The sequence below is a fragment of the Pelophylax lessonae genome, assembly GCF_965119305.1.
Source record: "Pelophylax lessonae genome assembly, chromosome: 7".
NCBI classification, from domain to species: Eukaryota; Metazoa; Chordata; class Amphibia; order Anura; family Ranidae; genus Pelophylax; species Pelophylax lessonae.
The window spans coordinates 197,297,853-197,311,592 of NC_138774.1; the positions used below are offsets into that span (position 1 = coordinate 197,297,853).

Sequence of the window (13,740 nt, forward strand, 5' to 3'; positions counted from 1 at the left end):
TTTTTAACTTTCACTTAGAATGTTAATGGTAAACTGGACAAATAGAAAGGGAGAATATTCCTAATGGGCGCACAGACAACAATGAAAGCCCAATAGATGTTCTAATCCAACTTCACTCCGTCCAAAAAGAAAAGTTAAAAGGTTTTGCCTTTAGTTATAGTTTAAAGGGTTGTACCCTTTTTTTTAAGGACCAGCATTTGCTCCATTTTCTCAGTCTAGGAGAGTGGTGCAGGCATAAAGTCACTCAGTTATTTCCCAAGCTTGTCTTCATTTATAGTTATTTCTGTCCAGATTATTTTATTTATAACCTTGCTAGCCTTAATTTAGAAATACATGTACACGTGTGTGTAGATAATCTATTAAATATGTGTAAATGTTTATAAGTAAAGGTTGTAATTATATACCTACTTGGAGGCAGCCATATTTGCTGATTACAATATGCAGGTTCTACTGTTACACAGTGGATATACTTTACCGTTCCTTCTCACACCGCAAGTCTATGAGTTGTCTGACATCTAACCCTGAAAACAATGCTCTACCTGTGTGGCTGGTATTTTCCTCAACAGCTGTTACACAGTTGTTAGAGTCATTGTAGTAACTTGTGTACCAAATCTTTAGTGGTTAATCTACAAATGTCTACATTTAATAAAATACATCAATGGAAGAGGAAGAATTTTTTAAATGTGAAATCCACATCCCAAAATTGGGTTTTGTACTTACTGTACAATCCATTTCTTGAAGTACATTAAGGGAGACATGAATTCAGAGATTGTTGGGTTATACTGCCACCTATAGAAAAAATGTGAACACTGACAGAAAAAAAACAAAAAACAAAGTGTCCAGCCCTGTATAACTCCTCCTACTTCTAGCATGCCTCATTTTGTGAAAAAGCAGTGCCACAGCATGATCATGGACACCAAGTAGTGGGACCTATTCCTCAAAGAATTCCGAGAAATGGATCTTGCAGTAAGTACAAAGATCCCATTTTGTTTCTCATTCACTGAGGGATACAGAAATTCACAGACTGTCGGAACGTTCAAAAGCAGTCTGAAGGGCGAACAACAGCAACAAGACACTGAGGCCTCATGCACACAGGGTGTCTGCTTTATACCCTCTAAACGCCAGAACTCCTAGCAGTTTAAAAAGCATGGTAAAAGCTGCGTTTAGTCGTGTTTAGGCACATCTAGCGTTTGAGCGTTAATGCATTCTACTGGCCAGAATATGAATTTATTCTGGCTATTGGAATGCATTAACACTCAAACACTTGATGCGCCTAAAGGCATGTAGTGTTTGGGAGCATTCTGTATTTGTTCTTTTCTTCAGCTCCCCTCCTAAAGGTGCCCTTGGTGTTTTTTTCTGCCTGTAAGGGCCAATGTGTGCATGGAGGTGCTTTAACAGGCTGAAAAATAAAAACTCATAGCACCTGTAACTGCTGCGTTTTTTTAAGCTCTGTGCACATAAGGGAGGCCTAAAACTGCAGAAGTAAAACATGAGAACTTGGAAATGCGTGTAGTTCAAAGAGCCGTCTGAAGGATTTTACGCCCAAAGCTGGCATAAGATGAGGCATAAAATTCCACATGGTAAAATGTGTAGAATCTGTGAAAAGAAAACCAGATGACAGCCTTGCGAATCTGGAAAAGAAGTAGATTGATGCTTGAAAACACAGAAGCACTCACAGGCTCAGTAAAATGTGCCCTGAAAGGAAAGTTTTTAATCTGACGTTTAAGACCATAAGTTTGGATGATGGTCTGTCAGAGCTATCTGAAAAATGGTGGAATGAAAAGCTGGTTTTGTCTCTTACCTTCCTCATACCCACAATATTAAAAAGTGGTGCCGAGCTCCCAAACGCTAATGTGCTAGTATCCCTTTAAATCTGTTTGCAAAGCAATTTTCAGAATCAGCATATCATATCAAACCATATATACCACAAACAAAACACAACAAACAAGTCCATAAAGTGTCCTTTGGTATGAATTTGCTTGCATATGCTCAATCTTTCATAAAAAACAGGCTTGTGTGCACATAACCAAACCACTGCTTCCGTAATTAGTGTTCACCACTATGTGCTCCAATCATCCACATACAGTGTCTTGCGAAAGTATTCGGCCCCCTTGAACTTTTCGACTTTTGCCACATTTCAGGCTTCAAACGTAAAGATATAAAACTGTAATTTTTGTGAAGAATCAACAAGTGGGACACAATCATGAAGTGGAACGAAATTTATTGGATATTTCAAACTTTTTTAACAAATAAAAAACTGAAAAATTGGGCATGCAAAATTATTCAGCCCCCTTAAGTTAATACTTTGTAGCGCCACCTTTTGCTGCAATTACAGCTGTAAGTCGCTTGGGGTATGTCTCTATCAGTTTTGCACATCGAGAGACTGAAATTTTTGCCCATTCCTCCTTGCAAAACAGCTAGAGCTCAGTGAGGTTGGATGGAGAGCGTTTGTGAACAGCAGTTTTCAGTTCTTTCCACAGATTCTCGATTGGTCTGGACTTTGACTTGGCCATTCTAACACCTGGATGTGTTTATTTGTGAACCATTCCATTGTAGATTTTGCTTTATGTTTTGGATCATTGTCCTGTAGGAAGACAAATCTCCGTCCCAGTCTCAGTTCTTTTGCAGACTCCATCAGGTTTTCTTTCAGAATGGTCCTGTATTTGACTCCATCCATCTTCCCATCAATTTTAAACATCTTCCCTGTCCCTGCTGAAGAAAAGCAGGCCCAAACCATGATGCTGCCACCACCATGTTTGACAATGGGGATGGTGTGTTCAGGGTGATGAGCTGTGTTGCTTTTACACCAAACATAACGTTTTGCATTGTTGCCAAAAAAATTGATTTTGGTTTCATCTGACCAGAGCACCTTCTTCCACATGTTTGGTGTGTCTCCCAGGTGGCTTGTGGCAAACTTTAAACAACACTTTTTATGGATATCTTTAAGAAATGGCTTTCTTCTTGCCACTCTTCCATAAAGGCCAGATTTGTGCAGTATACGACTGATTGTTGTCCTATGGACAGAGTCTCCCACCTCAGCTGTAGATCTCTGCAGTTCATCCAGAGTGATCATGGGCCTCTTGGCTGCATCTCTGATCAGTCTTCTCCTTGTATGAGCTGAAAGTTTAGAGGGACGGCCAGGTCTTCATAGATTTGCAGTGGTCTGATACTCCTTCCATTTCAATATTATCGCTTGCACAGTGCTCCTTGGGATGTTTAAAGCTTGGGAAATCTTTTTGTATCCAAATCCGGCTTTAAACTTCTCCACAACAGTATCTCGGACCTGCCTGGTGTGTTCCTTGTTCTTCATGATGCTCTCTGCGCTTTAAACGGACCTCTGAGACTATCACAGTGCAGGTGCATTTATAGGGAGACTTGATTACACACAGGTAGATTCTATTTATCATCATTAGTCATTTAGGTCAACATTGGATCATTCATAGATCCTCACTGAACTTCTGAAGAGAGTTTGCTGCACTGAAAGTAAAGGGGCTGAATAATTTTGCACGCCCAATTTTTCAGTTTTTTATTTGTTAACAAAGTTTGAAATATCCAATAAATTTCATTCCACTTCATGATTGTGTCCCACTTGTTGATTCTTCACAAAAAATTACAGTTTTATATATTTATGTTTGAAGCCTGAAATGTGGCAAAAGGTTGAAAAGTTCAAGGGGGCCGAATACTTTCGCAAGGCACTGCACATTAGTGATAATCCCCTCATCCGATGTGCTCTCACCTGGGAGAAAAAAACAACCATTGGTCTATATGCGCTTTTGTCCCTCTCTGGAGATCTGTTTTATACTGTTTAACTCCTTTGGTGGCAATCTTGAATTTAGAATCCTCCTTCTTTCACACTTATCTCCATATGCCCAAATCATAAAGAGAGAAAGCTGGACATAGTGATTTCTCTTTTAGAACAACCGGTTTATTAAACACTAAATATAAAAACACTCACAATTTCCTGGTGCTTAGAATGCACCAAACTGTAAAAAGCATTCAGTCCTCACAGTGCGGGTATAAGACAATCAGACAATATTTCCACGGTATGCTCACAATTCACGCCTCAGCATGACAACAGATTGGCCCCTCCCCTACGCGTTACCCCACAGGGTCACGTGGCTTCCTCAGGAGGATATACCTGCCATCATGCCGTGCCAACTTATATATAGCCCGATTGGGCACCATTTTCCTGAAGCTCCGATTCCAAGGCAGCATAAGGTGCCATTCTTCCTCAGTCCCCGGACCTCTAGTGGCCAGTGTTAGCACCATTTTGCAGTGGATCTGAAGCTCTATATACTGCTTTATATGCAACACATGGTGAGATCCAATGTACAATCTCATGATCTCATTGGTGTTGCATATATGTTATACCAAGAGACACCCTGCTATTGTGTCAATCAGAAAATGACATGCACTATACAATGAACAATATTCCATCAATTTCATGATTAACCATGTGTATAATATGCACATTTTAAATTGTGATTTGTTAAAAAAAAAAAAAATTTCTTAAATAGTGCAACTTTTTATTCGAAAATGCGATTTTTAAAAAAATGCAACTTTTGAATTGCGTTTTTTTTCAAAAAACAATGTGATACCACGGTGTCATTAGGGTTAAGCTTTAACTACTCCAGATCCTGTATAGATGTGTCTAACTATTCCCAAATGACACCTATATTTACCTAATATAAGAAAACCACCCCCTTGTTCTAATCTCTAATCCCCCAGTATTAACATAAATAGAGGCAACCAATATAAAATTAATTACATAAATCCCCATAGCTAAGATTACATTTCAGGGAACACTCTCTGTTAATATTAAGGTAGATAGCAGCGAATAATTCTCTCTACCTGTATATCTATATGTCACCCAGGAAGCATGCCAGATCAAATTCTTTGTTTTTGTTCTTCCTAAAAACGGTATAATAAATTACATGGACATTTGATTCCATACACCACCCCTTGGGTGTCACATGAGACAAAATCCCTAATGGTATGTTCCTTTCCTGTATGGTCATTTGTGAATGAATCCTATGCTTCATATTTCCAACTATTCTGCTGCAACTACAGCATCTTCCACATGCATAAAAGCCTTTACTGGTAAAAAATGTAAAACCTTTTCTTTCTGGGGGGTTTATGACATTTTTCACTAGTTTATCTCTTAGTGTCGGGGCTTTCTTATAAATGAACATGGGCTCCTTGGGTATATGATTTTTTAGATGTTCATCCAAAGTCAATATTTCCCAGTGTTTACGGATACTTCGCTCTACTTGTTTATATTGCATGTTGTAGTTTACCACCACTGGTACTGTCCCCTCTTTATTGGTGTCTTTCCGTTATTTATCTTCCAGCAGCTTCATTATATCAATATTGTTCACTTTACTCCTTTTTGATTCTATAAATGTGGATTGGTATCCTTTTTCTACAAACATATCTGCTATTTTATTTGTTTGGGTGTTATAGTTCACTATTCAGGCGCAGTTCCTCTTAATGCGCATGAACTGTCCGCTGGACACATTAATCAGCCAGGGTGTGAAGTGACAACTATTTCTGGGTATGTATGAACTCAGGTCTGTACTTTACAGAACGTTTTCGTATAAAGCCTATTTCCTTCCTTTGTTATGTCTAAATCTAGGAAGTGAATGTGTTCACAACTGCTTTCCCATGTTAACTTAATGTTTCTATCGTTCTGGTTCATATTTTGCATAAAATTATGCAAGCGCTCTTGATCCCCTTCCCATATTAGGATCAAATAATCTATGAACCTCCTATAAAGGACTAGTTCTGGTGTTAGTAGATGACATTCTCCTCCTCTCATTTGGCCATGTATAAATTTGCTATACTTGGTGCAAATTTGGCACCCATGGCCACGCCTACATTTTAGAGGTAATACGTATTTTCATACCCAAAATAATTATCTTTTAAACAAAAATCTAGACCTTTGATAATAAATTTCTTATGTTTACCTGTCAGTGTGTAGCTCTTATTAGGTGCCCATCTGGCTGCTTCATTGGCCCCCTCATGATCTATGGTTGTGTATAACGAAGATACGTCTGCTGTTGTTAATAGAGTATCATTAGTAGTTTCTATATTTTGTATCAATTGTATAATGTGCTTAGTATCTTTGAGATATGCTTGGGTGTCTTGTACCAGCGGCTGTAGAAAATAATCTATATATTCCCCCAATCTGGATGTGAGTGATTCTATGCCGTTAATGATGGGCCCACCCGGGGATTATCTTTATTTTTGGTGATTTTGGGAACACAATATATAATTGTCAATTTACAAGGAGATGGTATTAAGTATTTTTCCTCTTTTTGTTTAGAATGCCATATTTTGCTCCATATTATATTATTTTTTAAAACTTTTTCTTGTATTCTTTCGTGGGATTCCTAGTCAGAATATCATACATATTACTGTCTTCCAATAGATTGGTCATCTCTGCTTTATATTGATCTTTAGATAATACAAGAATCCTCCCCCCCCCCCCTTTTATTCCCCGGAGGAATTACAAAATCCTTTCTATTCTCCAGCTTTTTATTGCCTTTCTTTATAATGTGTGATTCTTTAGGTTTTTTAACAGGTAATTTATCCAAATCTTCTGTAACGCATTTTTTTAAACATAGTAATATAGAAACATAGAAACATAGAATGTGTCCACAGATAAGAACCATTTGGCCCATCTAGTCTGCCCAATATATCTGAATCCTATGAATAGTCCCTGGCCCTATCTTACATGAAGGATAGCCTTATGCCTATCCCATGAATGCTTAAACTCCTTCACTGTATTTGCAGCTACCACTTCTGCAGGAAGGTTATTCCATGCATCCACTACTCTCTCAGTAAAGTAATACTTCCTCATATTACTTTTAAACCTTTGCCCCTCTAATTTAAAACTGTGTCCTCTTGTGGTAGTTTTTCTTCTTTTAAATATGCTCTCCTCCTTTACCGAGTTGATTCCCTTTATGTATTTAAAAGTTTCTATCATATCCCCTCTGTCTCTTCTTTCTTCCAAGCTATACATGTTAAGGTCCTTTAACCTTTCCTGGTAAGTTTTTTCCTGCAATCCATGTACTAGTTTAGTAGCTCTTCTCTGAACTCTCTCTAGAGTATCTATATCCTTCTGGAGATATGGCCTCCAGTACTGCGCACAATACTCCAAGTGAGGTCTCACCAGTGTTCTGTACAGCGGCATAAGCACTTCTCTCTTTCTACTGCTTATACCTCTCCCTATACATCCAAGCATTCTGCTGGCATTTCGTGCTGCTCTATTACATTGTCTTCCCACCTTTAAGTCTTCTGAAATAATGACTCCTAAATCCCTTTCCTCAGATAATGAGGTCAGGACTGTGTCAAATATTCTATATTCTGCCCTTGGGTTTTTACGCCCCAGGTGCATTATCTTGCACTTATCCACATTAAATTTCAGTTGCCAGAGTTCTGACCATTCTTCTAGTTTTCCTAAATCCTTTTCCATTTGGCGTTTCCCTCCAGGAACATCAAACTTGCAATATCACTTATGAAGATATTAAACAAAATTGGTCCCAGTACAGATCCCTGAGGTACCCCACTGGTAACATGACCTTGTTCTGAATGTTCTCCATTGACTACAACCCTCTGTTGTCTGTCACTCAGCCACTGCCTAATCCACTCAACAATATGGGAGTCCATGCTCAATGACTGCAGTTTATTGATAAGTATTCTATGTGGGACAGTGTCAAAAGCCTTACTAAAATCTAGATATGCAATGTCTACTGCACCTCCACCGTCTATTATTTTAGTCACCCAGTCAAAAAAATCTATAAGATTTGTTTGACATGATCTCCCTGAAGTAAACCCATGTTGTTTTTCATCTTGCAATCCATGGGATTTAAGATGTTTCACAATCCTATCCTTTAATAGGGTTTCCATTAATTTGCCTACTATTGATGTCAGACTCACTGGTCTATAGTTGCTCGATTCCTCCCTACTACCTATCTTGTGAATGGGCACGACATTTGCCAATTTCCAATCTTCCGGGACGACTCCTGTTACTAATGATTGGTTAAATAAATCTGTTAATGGTTTTGCCAGCTCACCACTAAGCTCTTTTAATAATTTTGGGTGTATCTCATCAGGACCCTGTGACTTATTTGTCTTCACTTTAGACAGCAATCTTAGAACGTCTTCCTCTGTAAAGACACATGCATTAGACGATTCATTAGTCGTCCTTTCAAGTGGAGGTCCTTCTCCTTCTTTTTCTTCTGTAAAAACTGAACAGAAGTATTCATTAAGGCAGTCGGCTAGCCCTTTATTCTCTTCTACATACCTTCCGTCCTTTGTTTTTAATTTAGTTATTCCTTGTTTTAATTTCCTTTTTTCATTTATATATCTGAAGAATGTCTTATCCCCCTTTTTCATAGACTGAGCTAGTTTTTCTTCTGCCTGCGCTTTAGAAGTTCTTATAACTTGCTTGGCCTCTTTCTGCCCAATCTTGTAGATTTCCTTATCTTCATTGCTCTGGGTTTTTTTATAATTACAAAATGCTAGCTTTTTATTTTTAATGATTTGGGCCACTGCTGCTGAGTACCACAGTGGTCTCTTCCTTTTTTTGCTTTTACTGACAAGTCTAATGCAATTTTCTGTTGCCTTCAATAATGCACCTTTTAAGTAGTCCCATTTCTCCTGGACTCCATGTAATCCGTTCCAGTCTGATAAGGACTCATTTATGACTAATTTCATTTTTGAAAAGTCTGTTTTTCTAAAATCTAAAACTTTTGTTTTTGTGTGGTGTGACTCTTTCACAGTTCTTATATTAAACCACACTGACTGGTGATCACTAGATCCCAAGGTTTCGCCTACAATGACATCATATACCGAATCCCCATTTGTGAATACCAAATCCAAAATGGCCTCCCTCCGGGTTGGCTCCTCAACCACTTGTTGCAGAGACAACCCCAGTAGGGAATTTAGAATATCTGTACTCCTGGTAGAACTTGCTATTTTGGTTTTCCAGTTTATATCTGGAAGATTGAAATCTCCCATAATGATAACTTCTCCTTTCATTGTCATTTTAGCTATTTCTTCAACTAGTAGATCATCTAGTTCTTTAACTTGACCAGGTGGTCTATATATCACACCTACACAAGTTACTGCATGATTAGCAAACTGCAACATAACCCAAACTGACTCTATGTTGGCCTCACCAACTTGTATTAGGTTAGATTTAATGCTATCTTTCACATACAGGGCCACTCCTCCTCCTTTCTTGCCTTCTCTGTCTCTTCTGTATAAAGAGTACCCCGGTATGGTTATGTGCCAGTCATTTCTTTCATTAAACCATGTCTCCGTAACAGCCACTAAATCTACATTCTCAGATGCCATTATTGACCCAAGTTCATTGATTTTTTTACCTAAACTGCGAGCATTTGTAGACAGGACTCTGAGCTTATCATTTCTTAACCTCTGTGCTTCTGACCTGTTCTGGCATTGTTTCGGGGGGCAATTGGACTCTTGTATTTTCACTCTTTTACCCCCCCTTCCTAGTTTAAATACTCTTTCGCAAATTCTTGGAGTTGTTCACTAAGTACATTTGTTCCTTTGAGAGAAAGATGCAAACCATCTTTTTTGTACAGTTCCTTTCTATTCCAAGTAGAGCTATCATGAGAAACAAAGCCAAATCCTTGCTCTTGACACCATTTACTAAGCCATATGTTGAACTCCTTTATGCGCCTCTGCCTATCATTCTGAACATTATGCACAGGCAGAACTTCAGAAAATGAAATGGTGGATGCAAAATCCTGTACGTCATTACCAAGTGTGATAAAAGATTTTTTCACCTCTGACACTTCATTGCAAGCCAGGTCATTTGTCCCTAGATGGACAAGAACATCCACGTCCCCTTCCTGCTTTGCTTGCTTAACAATATTAATAATACGTCTTCTATCTTGTCTAGCAGTAGCACCAGGGAGACATCTCACAAAACCATTTTCTTTAAGCTCCACACTTCTTATGATTGAATCACCCAGCAACAGCTGCTTCCTTTAAAACTTCACTTTATCTTTTTTGTTCTTGGCTGCAGTCTTGCATACATTAGACATAGGAGTCGATGGTTTCTCACCCTCTGTGCTTGAGTCCATATCCATGTTGTACTTACATTCTGAGAGTGCTGCAAATGAATTATGGAGAACCACCGACTGTGGGACATGTCTTCTATCCACCACTCTAAGTCTTCCAGAACCTACAGTAACCCATCTGCCATTTCTGGGGGTCCTCTGTGGCAGTGGCATTGCAGCAGTCCCAGCTGGAGTTTGTTTAACAGATAATTTAAATATCTCTGATTTCAAAAATGCAATTTCCTGCTGCAGTAAGGAGAATTGCCTACAGATCTGTCTGAAATGCTGGGGTTAAAAATGGACTTGTTTCTAAATGGCGTGTGTATGTGCGCATTCGGCACTTATTAAGGCCTTTCTTGGAGGGCAAAATTGAGTCCCTGATTTAGTACTTTCAATTCCTCTTAGGTTAAATTGATACCAGTGAGGTTAAAGATGCCCTTTTCTTCTTTTTCTGCTGTGTTCTCTTGCCTCTTTTTTTTCTCCCCCTCTTTCTACTCTAATGGACTTATTATTTTAAATTATTAAATTAAAATATTTTATTATTAAAATATTTTGTTATTTTGTTGTTTATTTTGTTTTTGTACTTTATCTGTATAAGCAAAAGTGGTAGTATATAATAGCATGATTTCTATAACATTGAAAGCGAACCACACATTGTTAATCATGAAATAGATGGAATATTGTTCATTGTATATTGTATGTCATTTTCGGATTGACACAATGGTAGGATGTCTCTTGGGGACACATATATGCAACACCGATAAGATCATGAGATTGTACATTGGATCTCACCATGTGTTGCGTATAAAGCAGTATATAGCGCTCCAGATCCACGGCATGGTGCTAACACTGGCCACTAGAGGTGGGGACTAAGGCAAAATGGCATCTTATGCTGCCATGGAATCGGAGCTTCAGGAAAATGGCGCCCAATCAGGCTATATATAAGTTGGCACGGCGGGATGGCTCTGAGGAAGAGGCTAGGCCTCGAAACGCGTCAGTCATCTCATCGGTCATGGACGATTATATGGACTAAACACAGACATTTGAGCAATCCAGCTTGACACGCTTTATTTTTATCTGCGTCTGTGAGTAGCCATTTTTAATGTTACTTAAATAAAGCCTTTTATTGAGCATAATGCGCTAGGCCGGTGCGCCCTTTCTTTGTTCTTTTTGCTTTTAGTACCGGTGGACGACCCCAGTCCGATAAGGGCAGCAAGACTTTAGCCATTTGAGAAGCCAGTTGTCAGTCCCGTGAGGAGTGTGGTCGAGGGGCTTGGATACCAAGCGCAGGAGAAGGGTGGTTTCACCTTATTGTTTTTTGAAGATGGCAGGTATATCCCCCTGAGGAAGCCACGTGACCCTTTTCCATAACGCGTAGGGGAGGGGCCAATCTGTCGTCACGCTGAGGCCCACATTGTGAGCATACCGTGGAAATGCTGTCTGATTGCCTGTTACCCGCACTGTGAGGACTGAATGCTTTTTATAGTTTGGTGCACTCTATGCATCAGGAACATTTGAATGTTTTTATATTTAGTGTTTAATAAACTGGTTGTTTTAAAAGATAAAGCACTATGTCCAGCTTTCTCTCTTTATGATTTGGGCGTATGGAGATAAGTGTAAGAGAAGGAGGATTCTAAATTCAAGATTGCCACCAAAGGAGGTAAACAGTATAAAACAGATCCCCAGAGAGGGACAGAAGTACATATAGACCATTGGTTGGTCTTATCCCCCAGGTTTGGGCACATCAGATGAGGGGATTATCACTAATGTATGTGGATAATTGGAGCACATACTGGTGAACACTAATAACGGAAGCAGTCGTTTGGATATGTAAACACAAGCCTGTTTTTTTATGAAAGATTGAGCATATGCAAGCAAATTCATACCACAGAACACTTTATGGACTGATGCATTGTTTATTTTGTTTATGGTATATATGGTTTGATATGATATGCTGATTCTGAAAATTTCTATGCTAACAGATTTAAAGGGATACTAGCACATTAGCATTTGGGAGCGCGGCACCACTTTTTAATACAATTTTGCACACTGATATACATTTAGAGAGTGTGTATAGGTGTGAGCGATCCACTTTGTAAGTTTTTCCGTTGTGTAGTCTTATAGAACTCAATAGCACAACATAGCAGCACGCAAGTACACCCATTTTTAATTTCCTCATACCCACACTTTAAGCTTCCTCTACTCCTTATCCCACTGATTTTCTGGGTTCCTTCACCGGCTATTGCGGCTGAAGACATCGTCGGCAACTACCTCTTAAAAAGATTGCTCCTATTTAAAGGAACTCTGTCTCAGCCATTGGCGCAGGGCAGTGTTTTTGTTTACCTCCAAGCTCTCTCCAGCAACTCCTCTTCCTGTCTATTTTCTCTTGGACTGAGTTCCAGTGTTCAGTCTTGGCTCCCACTCTTGGATTTTCTTGTCTATGCCAATCCTGACTCCTGTTCTGTTTTCTGGATTTTCTTATCTTTATTGCCCCAATATGTCTCCACTAGTACTCCTGAAATGCTTTTGCATTCACCTTCTCCCATTTTTATGGGTTAGTCCTACATATTAGAGCAGGGTGAACCTGGGGGTGAAACCCATTGTGAAACCCAAATTGAAGGTTCACCTTTACAGGAACCTTTTAGTCTTTCTAGCTGAGAGATAGACAAGCATAGCATGGACTACATCCAGGCAATGGAGGAAGATCTTCTTCTGATGAACTGGAGCTAGACACAGGCAAAAAACAATATCCTGGTTGTGATGAAAAGCCGAGTAAGAACAGAAAGGGTTCTTTGCAGGACAAAGCCCCCAACCCAGACACATGCCTACATGTGATAGCAACAAGAAATGCAACCTTGTGAGTGAAAGAAGAATATGAATGATAGGTTCAAAGGGTGAATTTTGAAGAGCCGAGAGAACCAAATTCAGATTTCACAGAGTCACAGTCCACGTGAGAATCACCCCGTTCAAAAGTCTTAATAAATGTATAGGAAGCTAGTGGTCTCAGGAATAAGATTGTAATGCAGAGATCTGACCTTTAATGGTACTCAGGGCAAAATACTATCCAGGTTTCTTTGCAGAAAGGTGACAAGTCATACCACGAAGAATAATCTGAGATGAAAGTTTCTTGCTTCAAAGAGAAGTATGCCTTCCATGTGCATTGGTACGACTTTGCAGGAATCCCAACATTTAACATTGTGGGAATCACTGATTCAGAGATGCCTCTATCCTTCAAGACCTGAGCTTCAACAGCCAAAGGGTCAGAGACAGCGACTGTGAGGCAAGATGATAAACTTACCCCTGAGACAAAAGATTCAGGCAATGGGGAAGAGCCTATGGAGCATCTACCTAGAGTCTAATCTGGTCATAGTACAATTGTATAAAAAGAACCAAGCAATCTTCTGTGCTTAGGTGTGAAAAGATAGAAGTTGATGATCTTCTACATTCAATCCACCATGAAAGTATCACCAGACACAGTACCATATTTGCCCTGGCACATACGGACCTATGAGAATTACCAGAATGCCCTACATCTCAATCCTTAGAAGCAGACAAGAAAGGATTTTTAGGGAGGAAGGGTGTAGATCAGAGTGAACACCACTGAAACACCAAAGCATCCACTGCTTCCACCAGAGTATATCTGCAC

General features: G+C 39.3%; 1 protein-coding gene across 1 annotated transcript in view; it reads right to left on the minus strand.

Annotated features, from left to right (window-relative positions):
• CACNA1B (calcium voltage-gated channel subunit alpha1 B) overlaps positions 1-13,740 on the minus strand; it is a 450,568-nt gene that overhangs the window by 26,059 nt on the left and 410,769 nt on the right. The window lies entirely within an intron of this gene.